This window comes from Poecilia reticulata, linkage group LG23, assembly GCF_000633615.1.
Source record: "Poecilia reticulata strain Guanapo linkage group LG23, Guppy_female_1.0+MT, whole genome shotgun sequence".
NCBI lineage: Eukaryota > Metazoa > Chordata > Actinopteri > Cyprinodontiformes > Poeciliidae > Poecilia > Poecilia reticulata.
Window position 1 is genome coordinate 13,974,891 of NC_024353.1, and position 13,157 is coordinate 13,988,047.

Sequence of the window (13,157 nt, forward strand, 5' to 3'; positions counted from 1 at the left end):
AGACACCCAGAGCGGCTTCTCCTTTAGGGCGGCGTCAGTTGCCACACCGGTAAATAGTTTTGCAGAAATCTGTGGCCAATTTCTTGCTTGAAAAATAATTATTTCACAAAAGGTAGGACTTTTTATAACAGTTGTGTAAATTAATTTGTTTCTTGAAGTGCAATAGTCAAAATTGTCTCATTTACAAAAAATTCTGTTAATTTACAAATTGTCCAGTGATAGTTGTGTCTTGATCAAAATGCAACTCATAATTATGTACATATTTGACTAATGGTACAACTGTATTTATTTTCTACAGTTTTAACTGTACAGTATACATTATGCCTACATGCCTTGTTATTTGTGCTTACTGAATTATTCTCGTTTCTCCCACATTTTTTCAAATAAAATATTCTAAGAAATTTTGAGTGCGTTTCTATGATGGTGCCTGGTAATCTAAATGAAGTCATATTGGGACTTCATATTGGGGCACCAAACAGGTTAGGACCGTCCCTGTTCCCAAATACTGATGTGATCTAAATAAAACCAACGTTTTTGTTAAAATTGTAGAAAAAGGAGATGAGAAATTAGAAAAAGGTGGGAAACCCCCCCAACTTATTAACTCCAATTAACTTTAAGAAGGTGATCACCAAAGGGAACTCTGGAAGTTATTAATAACAAAAAAGTGTATGCCTGCTTTAAAAACCGTGGTCAATTCTGAAAAAACACCTGAAGCAAAAGAAACTGCATTTATAAATGTGCGCAAAACTTTGTCAACATTGGGAAGTTGTGTTTTTCGACAGTAGCGGATACTGTAGAAAAAAACAACACGATTTTGCAACCGAGTTGTTTCCATTAAATAAGAAACACAATTAAAATCTCTCACCTGAATAAGTTTGTTGGCGTAAACATGCCAACACAACGCTCCTACCACTTCCTGTCGTATTCTTTGTGGTCCGGTTGTTGATCATGTGTGGAAAAGGTATTTCCATAGCAAACCAATTTTGATACGACAAAAAAAAAAAAAAAAAAAAAAAAACATAATCGTACCGCCTCAATTATTTGTAGAAAAACTGGAGTTTCAAAAAAAAAAAATAATTTTTTTTTATGTCAATTATACGTTCAATGAGAAGCAACTAATGTCCTAATATCAATTTTACTAGGGCAAACGTCTCAGGGCTTGTCTTCTGTGTCTCCAAATACAATTCATGGAAAATTCTAATGAAACACTCTGTGTTGTACAAGAAAGGGCCAAAAAAATCGACTTTAAAAGATCAACCAGAGGTCTGAATGTTTAAAAGAAAACAAAGGAAAAATTGAAGAATTATGCAAAAATTAAACACATTGCAGTAGCAGCTTACATTCTACAAAAAATGTAAAAAAATTTAAGAAATGTGTAAAATGTGTATATGCATGTCCAAAATTGATAATCAGACAAAACATCTAAGTTAATTATGATTTACCAATAAATGATAATTAATCTTTTTAATGATCTAAATTTAAAAAAAAACAACAACTTAGATTATTAATTCGCCAGGAAAGTAGGTAGTTTTTAGTGATTTTTGTGTTTAAAAATATCCCAGCTTTTTTCAAAGTTTGGATAACAAAGACTTTTAGTGCGCTTTTATTGATTGGGTGACTTTAATTTATGGATATCAAATAATCAAAGTATGTGGCTGCAAGGTGAAATAAAGTGGAAAATTTCAAAGGGTGTGAATAATTTCATGAGACTGGTCAAATATTAGCCGGGAATCATTTTTCATCTGAATTGCTCTAAATCTGTTTAATCGGCTCGTTAAATCACCGCCAGCAAGCCGGCGCCGTGAGATTAATCTAACTCGCATCCATCTCTGTGCAAAAGTAAAAGTCTTTCTCCATCCATGCTATAGACGCAACCCGGAGTACATAGCACAGCGCTGCGGAGTAGATGAGGGATGAAAGTGCGCCCGCCTCTTAATTAAACAGGCTTTTGAACACACTCATCCTCAATTAATCTCAGCAACTCTCTGAGGTCAGAGAAATATTGTTCTTTTCCTCAAATGAATCACTGCGGCTAAAAATAGCCTCCGGAGCAGAAACATCAGTCTGCAAGAAAGCCAGATTAGCTGCTATATTAGTCACCAGCACAGTCACACAACTGCTGCCAAGCGCTTTTGTTTTCCTCCCACGGAAAATTACTAAAAGCTCATAACGGTGGGTGGGAAAACTATATTATTACAGGGCCGCATAACACGAGCTAGAGGTTGAGAGTAAATAAGCATTTGAACAGATTTGAGTGTCTCCTGTGGCTCTGGATCGTTGCCATCGATTAAAACGTTCCTCCTCAGGGGGATTTCTACAACTGGGACTATCGTTGAGAAGCATCTGCAAGATCGAACGTCAGGATACTGAACTGTTTCCAGAAACTAGCAGCACCTGTGTGGGAGCACATCTGTACATAATGTGATGTGGAGAACATCTTGATCAACTAGAGAAGGAACAAGTCTGGATGTTCAATTCCGATTTTTTTTTTTCTTCTGAAGTCCGATTTTTTTACATTTATTTTTTGCATTGTAATTTACACTACCGTATTTTCCCAACTATAAGGCACTTCAATTTGATCAAAAACAGTGCACCCTAACCCTAATTGCAATGGAAAAATTTTTTCCGCATCGCACAAGTCACATGATCAACAACCAGATGTTACTACTGGTGGAAACAGTGAAGAAGAGGCTGATGGCTCGGCGTGTTTCTTAATGACTTATCGCGTGAACGAGCTTACTCACGTGATTTTAATTTAATTTCTTTTTTTTAACGGAGACACCGCAATTGCGAAATTGCGTTCTCAACTCTAGGGGAATATATAAAAACAAAAGCTTGCACACATTTATAATTGAAATGCAGCTACAGACAGAATTTTCAGCCATTGTTTACGTCCTGATTTACTGCGTACGATTTTTCTGGTGCAGAATTACGACACATGACATAAAAGCTGCGCTCACAGTCAGCTCCATAACTACATTATTATATTATAAACACTGGCCTCTGAATCCTAACATTATGACACTGACTCTCGTAACTAGCAGAGCAGTTATTCCTGTGAGATGTATGACTTAATCTGCAGCTACAACCTAAACACACACCACTCCCACAAGTGGAGGAGTTCAAAGTGGAAAGTCTTTACATCAATATTAAAAACTTAATTGTATATTGTAAATTATGGCATTACATCACATTTTATTTTCAGTAACATCATTATGGTTTATAAAGGAAATAATGAACTGATTTGGTAAGAAAGAAATCACTTATTGACAAATTGTTCACCCTTTGCTACTATTTATTCATAATTTTTATCAATAAAATCAAATATTTGAGCTGTTAAATGTGATAGAAATGCATCGAGAGCTATAAATAGGAGTCATATTAATGTGTCTTTCTTAGGGGAAACTTTTTGCATTTATCAGTTACTACATCGGGAACTTCTAAGTCGGTATTTCCATCTTCCTTAACTTGGGGCTGCAGAGAGAGACTGGGGGATTTGGGAATTCTTTATGAATTCTAAATCAGTGGCTGGGAGGTTTGTGTGTGCTTTGATTATACCGTCTGAAGATTGTGCCATGTCTCAGATTTTAATGCTCGTCTTAAATGTTTGCAATTATCTGTTGATGGACGTTTTCTGAGACTCTATAAACTCTACGGACTCACAGACCACAGTCCGCAGCGGTGAATACATTCATCCCAGCAGGATAGTATTTAAGATGATTTTCATTAATAGTTAATAGCGTTAGTTTTAGGGTAATTCATAGTTATGCTCTAAATATTTTACGGAGACACTTATTCTTACTTAAAAAGGATTTAGTATTGCAGTTTTGAAATCTATTTCAGAATACAAGCCAAAAGGAAGTTCATTAAAGATGATGATTTGATGGTGTGATCCACAAATGTGTTTTCCACCAGAGTAGGAGTTTACATGAAGAAATACATGAAGAGTAAGGGTTAATTTTCTCTCTACATAATATGTAGAGAGAAAAAGTTTGAAAAAAATATAAAAGCAATGTCTAGATATGCATGTTAAAATCAGCATCTATTTGGTTTAAAGATGAACGCTTCACTCTGTATGTTGTGAACCTTTCTGTGGCATCTGTAAACGACTGGCCAGGTTTCTACGGTTACCATGAGCCTCTTCCCTTTCTCTCCTCCCCCTGTGTGTCGACAGGGAGAAGCAGATGAAATCCGTGAAATTGAATATGAAAAATGACTTTGTCCTGCCGACCTGCTTTTTTGTAGTCGGTTCAAATAACTTATTTCTTTACTTCACAAACTTCTCAACATCAGCCAATTTCGGAGTGCAACGAATTCTTGTTTTTCCATTGAGAAGCCGGAGCCTGAAATATAACAAATCTGATCGTCTGGAATAAAACACGTCTGGTTCTTCTCACAATAGATGGGAGAGCTGGAAAAAAAGAGGAATAGTGACAGTATCATGGTTACAAAACCATCATTATCTCCATTAAATCACCACAGCATGACCTGCTGCGTCTGGAAACCCTGCAAACCACCAAGTGGAGGCAGCGATGACATCATTATCATCATCATCATCAGACCCATCTGCTGGGAAGATCCTCCAGGCATGTCGATTGGAGGCATGGCTCATTGGGCACCCGACGGACGCGCTTTTCCCGCTCGACTCCACTTGTCATCATTTACATTTCCATAACATCCCTGGCAGTGATGGATACGGATTTCTGTCAAGGGCAAAGCGTCGACGCCTCACGGAGGAGAGGAGAAGGACGAGGCGAGGAGGGCTTTGTAATGAGGGTCAGGGAGGAACACACAGGAAAGAGCAAAAACAGGCAAAGTCGAGATATATTGCACAAAACCCTTTGTTAGGTTTTTGATAGAGAAATATTGGTCGTTTGGTGTTTTTTGTTGCAAATGATAATTCAACTAACGCAAACTACGATTCATCAATCCAACCATCGTTGATGCCTGCTTATCCATGCAGGTTGGTAGGCGGCAGTGCAAAAAGGCGGGTATGTATGCAACACATATGGGTGCCGCAACTACAGGGGGCGTCAAAATGATGGCGGAAAAATTATTCGTCGTCAAGAACAGCCATTTTATCTGGAGTGGCAGAAAAGTTTTGGGACGAGTATTGAGGTTGAAACGATCTGTTTTTGGATCAGTCTTCTTTTATGATTACTATTATTACTATTATAGTATAAAATACTGTTCAGTTTTTAACTAAATGCTGCAGAGGAATCTTATTTAGGTCATCGTTTTTTCAGCTTTCAGTCAGAGTTGCAACAATGAAGTGGTGCCATTCTTGTGACAACTGTGTTGACGGTTCCATGAAAGTAAAAGAGATTTTGCTCAGTTTGGTTCTCTGAAGGCATTCTATGCTGTCAGTTTCCTGATGGCGAGAATGTCTCAGAGTTTCTTCTAGAATAAATCCACAAACTGAACAATTTGGCATTCCCATTTCCACTTAGTGATTTTACCAAACCTCCTCTGCTTTATTCTCCTTCCTAGACCCCAAACATTTCACATTTTAGGAACTAAATGACTAACTTCTAAAGTTAGAGTATTTGAATTTATGCTGCTTGAGAAAACCAGATCTAAACAGAATGATAACTACATTAATATAAATGGTTTGATTTGGATCCCATAAAAACACATCATCACTGTTAATAGCTACTTAGAGTTCTGAACAAAATGAAGAGATACAATTAAGCACATTACTTTGATTGAACCACTGTATGACTGAATATCATAAATATGATAGTTTCTGTCAAATATATCACATTTCATGGACTATAAAGATTTTACTTTATCCAACTTCTTGGCACAATTTTCTAATTCCACACATAAAACCTCCACTTGCGCCGAGTTGAGGTTGAAATGAAATGGAATCTTTATTTATTTCAAATATGTAAAATATCACAGAAAACAAAATAATTAAAAAAATATATAAATATATACTTTTAGTTGATAATAATCAACTAAAAGAACACTTTGATATCCAGCTTGAGAAGAAGAACGAAGAAGATCAACATTAGTCTTGGCGAGACCAATCGGCAAGCTCACGTTTTTTGATAAAAAGCTTTTGCGGTAGGATGAGGTGATTTCTCAGCTGTATCAAAATGTTTCTATTTCATAAAACTGCAACGGAAACACTTTTTTCCCCACATCACACAAGTCACGTGATCATGTGACTTGTGTGATGTTACTACAGGTACAAACGACAAAGAAGACAACAGGAAGTAGTTGGAGGATGATGTTTTGGTTTAGTTTTTTTGGACGATATGCAGCTGGTTCCACCAGAGCTCTCACAGTGTTGCAAAGTTGTGTGTCAATCCAACATGTTGAATCCGTGGCTCTTCTGTAAAATGGCCGGCTATAATTTCCCCAAAGCGTCGCCTCTTTAACTGCAATAATGTTCAATTACTTATCGCACGAACAAGCTTATTGATGTGTCATTTTAATTTTAGTTCTTATTTAATGGCAACACCGCAATTGGGAAATTGTGTTTTTTCAACATTTGCAAAATATAGACAAAGATTTGTGCACATTTATAATGTAAACGCATCTAGTTTCTAGTCTTTACAGATTATATCTGTACAATTAAATTATTATTATCCACTCTACACCGTCCTTGCTATCTACAGGTTAAGAAATGACCAAATGAAATAGCATTCTTCTGTTGTAAAACTGGACTTTGGTTGCCAAAGTACCACCCCCTCCCCACCAGTTTATTAATTATAACATAAAAGATTTCAGTAGGGTGAAAGTAACTTGTCCTAACACACAGAACAAGCTGCTCTGTCTCTCAGGTGCTACTCGTTTGTTTATTCCATTTAATTCATTTAATTCTCATCGCCATCAGCTCTGCCGCTTAATCAATTATTATTCCCTGTTGCGCTTGATTGAAGACCTGCAATTAGGCTTGTCAGGGCTGAATTTTAACACCCCAATCACTTTCATCTAAATTTCTCTTACATAATCCTGTTTGGTGTCCGCTCCTGCTTTTGTCCTTAGAGTGAGCCCAGTTGCCATGGTGATCTATTAGCGAAGGGATGCTGTTTGAAGGGCAAATAGGGGGAAAAGGCCCAGCAAACGGCCTGAATTAGGAACACGGCTGACGGCGTCCCTGAGGAGACTGACCCAGCTGCTCTCCTTCTGTCCTCTCATTTTTCATTGCACTGTATGATACAAATACCTGCTTATGGATTTTAAATGTGGACATCTACCTTCTTGGCTGATGTAGAGACTAAAAAAAACACCTGAGAGAAGTTTTATCAAAGATAATACTATATTACGTAGTCTAATTCTATGTCTGGAATGACATCATAATTATTTTTTATTTTACATTTAAAATCCCTAAATGCACTTTCTGAAACATTTGAAAGAAGGTTTGTTGCAGTCTATTTTTACAAGTTTGACCAAAACCATTGCTGAATTGACCCAAAACGTTTCTTTAATCAATCGAATCGGAATTGGCCGATGCTAAACAAAAGCCTGTTTTAAAATCCAGAAGCTGATGAGGTTGATTGAAACATCAACAACTAAGTTGACTGGCTCAGAAAAAAAAAAAAACATGCCAACAACATCTGCTGGTTAATATCGACTAATATTGTGATTTTCTTCAAATACCCACATCTAAACTCCAATTGAGCATCCACAAATCCACTGCTGGCCTGGTCGTCATTGGAGAGTTTTTATTATTATTATATTATTATTATTATTATTATTATTATTACTGAACCATAAGGGTAAAAACCAAACCAGGTTTAAAAAAGCAAAAATAAATCTAAGAAATGTGAAGCAATAATTAAATGAGAAAAAGTTTCATAACTCCACTAATTATGAAACTCTCTCTCTCTTTTGGATTATTTTAACCAATTATGCAAATTGGCAACGGCTTGTGACTGTTTCTACTGCCAAACAGCTAATTTACTGGCAGAAATTCTAGGAAACAGTGTAACAAACCTAATTACAGGGTCTGTGCTCTGTCTTTCAGCTGATATTTTTAACCTTTTACTTATCATCCACAATATATTTATGTCATTTAAAAAACATTGCAAACGTGACCTCCATCTGAAGTGCTGACACTAAGGCAGGCTTGCTCTTCTCACTGCTTACCTGGCTCTAATTACATGCAGGATTTGCTTTCTTGCAACAGGCTGTGATATGAATGCTGTTTTGTTTTTTACAATGTTTTGTCCAAAAGGGGAAAAAAAATGAATATTTTAGATTTAGAAGAACAAACAAACAAAAAAAAAAAAAGAAAAAAACTTCTAAATTCATTATTCATAACTTGGAGGATGGGTTTCAACTTCTGGACTGTATCCTAACCTTGAAATATGAGGTCTGATTTTTAATGTAACAACAAAACAAGTAGTTGAATAAATCCACTGACAGACAGGAGCTATTGATAATGTTATTAAAGCAAAATTAATTAATGAATTGGTCCGAATTCCTTAATTCCTAATTTAGGAATGGTAGTTGGGGAGGTTTTTGAATTAATTCTTTTTTTTTAAGAGGACATGATGTTTCGGTTTTGTTCAACTTTGTTGTATCGTGAAAAACTTCAATAAAAAACAAGGTGCACCGAACAACTGAAACGTATCCAAAACACAACGTCAAACTCTTCAGGTACAGAAAACAACACAACAGGTTGTGTGAAGCCGGGAGCAGCCAGAGAAGATATTCGACCACCCAGAATTTCCTGCGGTATAAAAACGCAGTCCTGTGTATGGCAAACTTGACGGCTTGCCAGCCAACGTTGGACCAGATGGTTTCCTCCTGAAGCGTAGCTTCCCCATATGTCAATCCTCCCAAATGACTCCCATCAGATTGGCAGCGGGGAGAAAAGGTTATGTGCTCTGCCACTCTCTTCCAAAGATCTCCCCACAACAAAACTGAGATCCAAGAGTCATTAAGTCTGACTGTTGTGGCAAATTTAGTTACGTTTGACCAACGATATGTTAGTGTTACTTATAAATCTAAATACATGTATAAGTATGCATGTATATGTATGCATCCCAGGTAAAAAGATGAATTAATGGTTTTTTTTCTGTATCTGGATGGCAAATTATGAGGAATGGCTGTCCTTTATCTGACTGATCAAGTCGGGTGAAATGAGTGTTTCATCTGTCATTTCTCGCGGCGTCGGAAGGCGCTCGTTTGTCGTCCGTCTTATCTGGATCTCCATCATCCATCTGCTCGATCTGCCAGCAGTGGACTTCACAATGTCGGATTTGCATGGTGGCGGCGTGTCCGCATGAGAGGATGACTCAAAAGGTTTCCGCTCAGCAGCGCTGCAGAGGAGAGATTTTAAAAAAAAGAAAGAAAGAAAAAAAACCGACAGCAATTTCTAAGCCTGAGGTTCATCTGAAAGCTCCAAGGACATGTCTTTGTGTTGCGAAAGAAAGTCGTGAGGCTTTTAACTAAAGGTTAACAATTCAAATTCAATATTTCATGGTCTCCATGGGGACAAGATAAAAGTTTTTTTTTTTTATTAAAAGGGATACACTTTGACTACAGCTTGAATTTCCAGGTGGTTTTAATAGTGAGATTGTCAGCTAGTCTGAAGAACAATTCAGAAAGATTTTAGTTAATATTTTCCAATTAATTCTGTTTCATTACTTTGTGATTTCTTGAGCATTTCTTCATTTTAAAGGAAATATAACTCAATTTTTCTTTTTAATACCTTTTAGGTATCATCATAGTGTAGCTCATCATAGTTGTACTCATTTCCATGCCCGAAATGTAGAAATGTGGGAGAAAAAAAAAAGAATATGTCTAGATCGCTAAACTTAAAGCACTATGGTCACCTGAGGCAATAATTATAGCAAAATTCTCCAGCCTGAGTTAAAGTTTAAAAAGTGAAGGTTTACATAATGATTTACCCAGTAAGAAGGAAAAAGTAAGGATAAATGTTGAATAGAGAAAGGAAAAATTTAAAAGAAGTCAGTTTCTGCCAGGAAAAGATTGTCTATGAAAGAAACACTAAAATGTTTCCATTGACCTTATAATTAAAATAAATTTGCTTAATGGAAACATGGCAACTTCAGAGAGGATTCACATTTTTCAAGAAAAAGGTTTTGAGCTAAGAGTAGTAATTTGCCAAACTGCGATGGAAACACTTTTCACATCTCACGAGTCGATGTGATCAACAGCCGTATGTTACTACTTACAGAAACTAGAGGTGTGCCGATCGATCGGCCACCAATCATAATCGGCTGATTTCCGAGAAAAAGTGTATGATCGGTGATTGCCGATCACGGTCTCTTGTTGCCGATCACACAAACTGATCACCTGCATCTCATTTCGCAGCCTGCATGTGCAGCTGGTCTCCTCTTTCCTTCACACTGCCCAAACGCGCAGCAACAAATCCTAAGGATGTGGAACTTTAACGCACTGAGTGAATGGGGAAGTTTGCGTGTTGCGGCGGATAATTACCTTGAGGTCGGGGGTGAAGCAGGTCAAAATGCATCAACACGACGAATCTAATATGGCATAAAAATAATGCCATACTTGACGGAGTTTGGCTATATCAAGGCTCACTGCAGTAAAAAAAAGACATATGGAGGATCAGATAGCAGGTAAAGCAGCGCACAGTTACAAACACTCACCCGGATTAGCATGATAATTATGTGATCGGAATCGGCAGGAAAAAACCTGATCGGCACATCTCTAGCAGAAACCACAAATAAGACAGGAAGTAGTAAACAGATGTTTTTTAGTGACTTATCGTGTGAACAAACTTATTCGTGTGGGATTTTAGATGCTTTTTTTATTTAATGTAAACATTTTTCACCATTAGAATATCGTCACGGTTTTGCCCACTTTTGTAATGGAAACGCAGGTATTTTCAAGCTTTTTCTGATCTGGTTTGGACTGCCATTGTCACTGCGGTGGCCACAGGCAGACATGTCAGTGGAATGCTTTCCGTTAGGATGCCATGTAGTGGTTGTGTAGGTCTCACTTTTCTCCACATAATCAGACAGTTTTTTACTTGTGAAAGTCTAGTTACATTACAGTGATGTAGAGTATGGTACAGTCATCACCACAGCTGATTGCATAGGTTGTGTTGGTCTGGCTTTTGATTCTTTTCAAGCTATGAATCATAATCACCTTTGGGTTGTTCTTTTACCAATTTCCAAGATTGCAATAGTTTCACCATCCAGTGAAAGGTTTGATTGACAGACTGGCCCACCAACTTATGTCTGCACATTTACAATCAACAATAGTTACACCACCACTGTCAATTCAACAACTTTCTTGCTATCTTGCGAAACATTTCAGACAAAAAAATTGTTTTCGGGTAAAATCGGAATTGGCAGGTTAAGCTTTTTAAAAGATTGATAATTGGCGATTGGCCAGAAAACTGCAATCGGTGCACCCCTAGTTAGAATGGCTCCACACAATCAGTTGAGATATTCCAATTAGAAGAGTCAAAAAAACCAATCTGTTATGTCATCATTGTGCCAGAAGTCCAGACGGTACCGTTACAGACACTATGTTATCTTTATATGGTCATGGATTCCTGTTTTTAATCAAGAGACTCTTTGTTTCGGACATATGTGTTTTAAAAGGACCCTTTGAAAACGTTGGCTCGTTATGATTTATATAAATTTCTAGCTTTAACCTTTCCATGAAGGTTTTCTTCATTAGGACCATTTGGACAGATGCTCCTCCATCGCCCTTTTACAGTCCAAAACGTTTGGCTAACGAGTTATCTGTCCTCAGTCGCTGAGATGAAGAGGAAGAAAGTAATTAGTGAGTCATCCACATTTGTGCTAATTAGCCTTTCATGACCTCTTTCCCTGATCCATTGCCCCAATGTACCCTGCAGCTTAGCAAATACACACACAACCACAAAAATTATTTTTTAATTTTTTTAAAATTATTATTAATTTTGTTTTTAGAAGTGTCACCAACCTCTGCTGTATCATTGTAACTCTCTGTGATTGTCTGGTGGGTTTAAATTGCATTTTTATTTTTAGCACATCATAACTAAAGCTTAAAAAGAGAGTTCGTTTTTAAGTGTCATACATTGTTGGGTCTACGGAGAAAATCCGGTAAATATCTCGGCCAGTTTGAGTTTTTATTAGCACACATTAGAAAAAGCTATAGTTATATCTTAAAGTACTTTAAATTAATTTTTCGGTCCATCTTTAACCTATGTGGATATTTTTAGCCACACCAAATTAGGCTGACAATTGCGGTTTATTTAGATGGCCATTAAAATAAGCCTCTGGGAAGCCACTCAGTACCTTTATTTGTACTGTCGTCGATAAAGACCAGATGTTTTTGTGGAGACGAACAAATGGTGCATATTGCAAACTTTGCAGCTTCGGTATTTGAGGATTAAATTATTGCGCAAAACAAACAAAAAACCTATTTTAAGGAGCTCTATTAGTTTAAAGAGTTTATTTTTCTACAATAACATGAGCTTTTAGCTCTACTAACAATATTTTTTACGCAACTCAACTATGTCATTTGCACAGGTGATGCTCTGGAAGAGCCTAGCTAAATGAAAAAATAACAGGTTTCAATCCCTCCAGTGATTTGTCTTCTAAGTTAAGCAATTTGTTAGTCGCATGATGAATTAAAATATTACTGATCATTTCCATTCTGATCATATTTCTTGAAGGGCAATTTTGTTCACAGAAACCTCAATCAATTGTATTTATGCTTTCAGTCGTATGCGGGTCTTTATTATTTTTGTTTGCTGTGTTTTATTTTGGATATTTAAAATTTTGTACAAAATTAAAGTGGGAAAACTTAAATCATTATGCTGTTACTCAAAAAATTGTCTCAACAACATTATCGTTTTTCGCAATAATTACAGGCACAATTTATCGGCCAGCAAAATTTGTTGTCTTGTCAAAATCTGTTATCTTGATTCAGTCCAAAGTTTCCCAACATCTACGTATTTAATGATGAAGATAGAAAACAATAGGAATCTGATTTTAAAAAATCTAAATTATATTTGCTTAAGAGTTTTGTTTTATTTTATTTAACCAACAATATTACCAAAAGTGAATTACATGGTCATCACTACAGGAATAAATAGTGAATGGCACATTTTCCCCCTTTTTTTTAATTTATAAATGTGTAATGTTTGAAAAACTTTGACTGGGTGAATGCATATTTAAAAGGACTGCAGCTCTCCTCATAAATACGTAAAA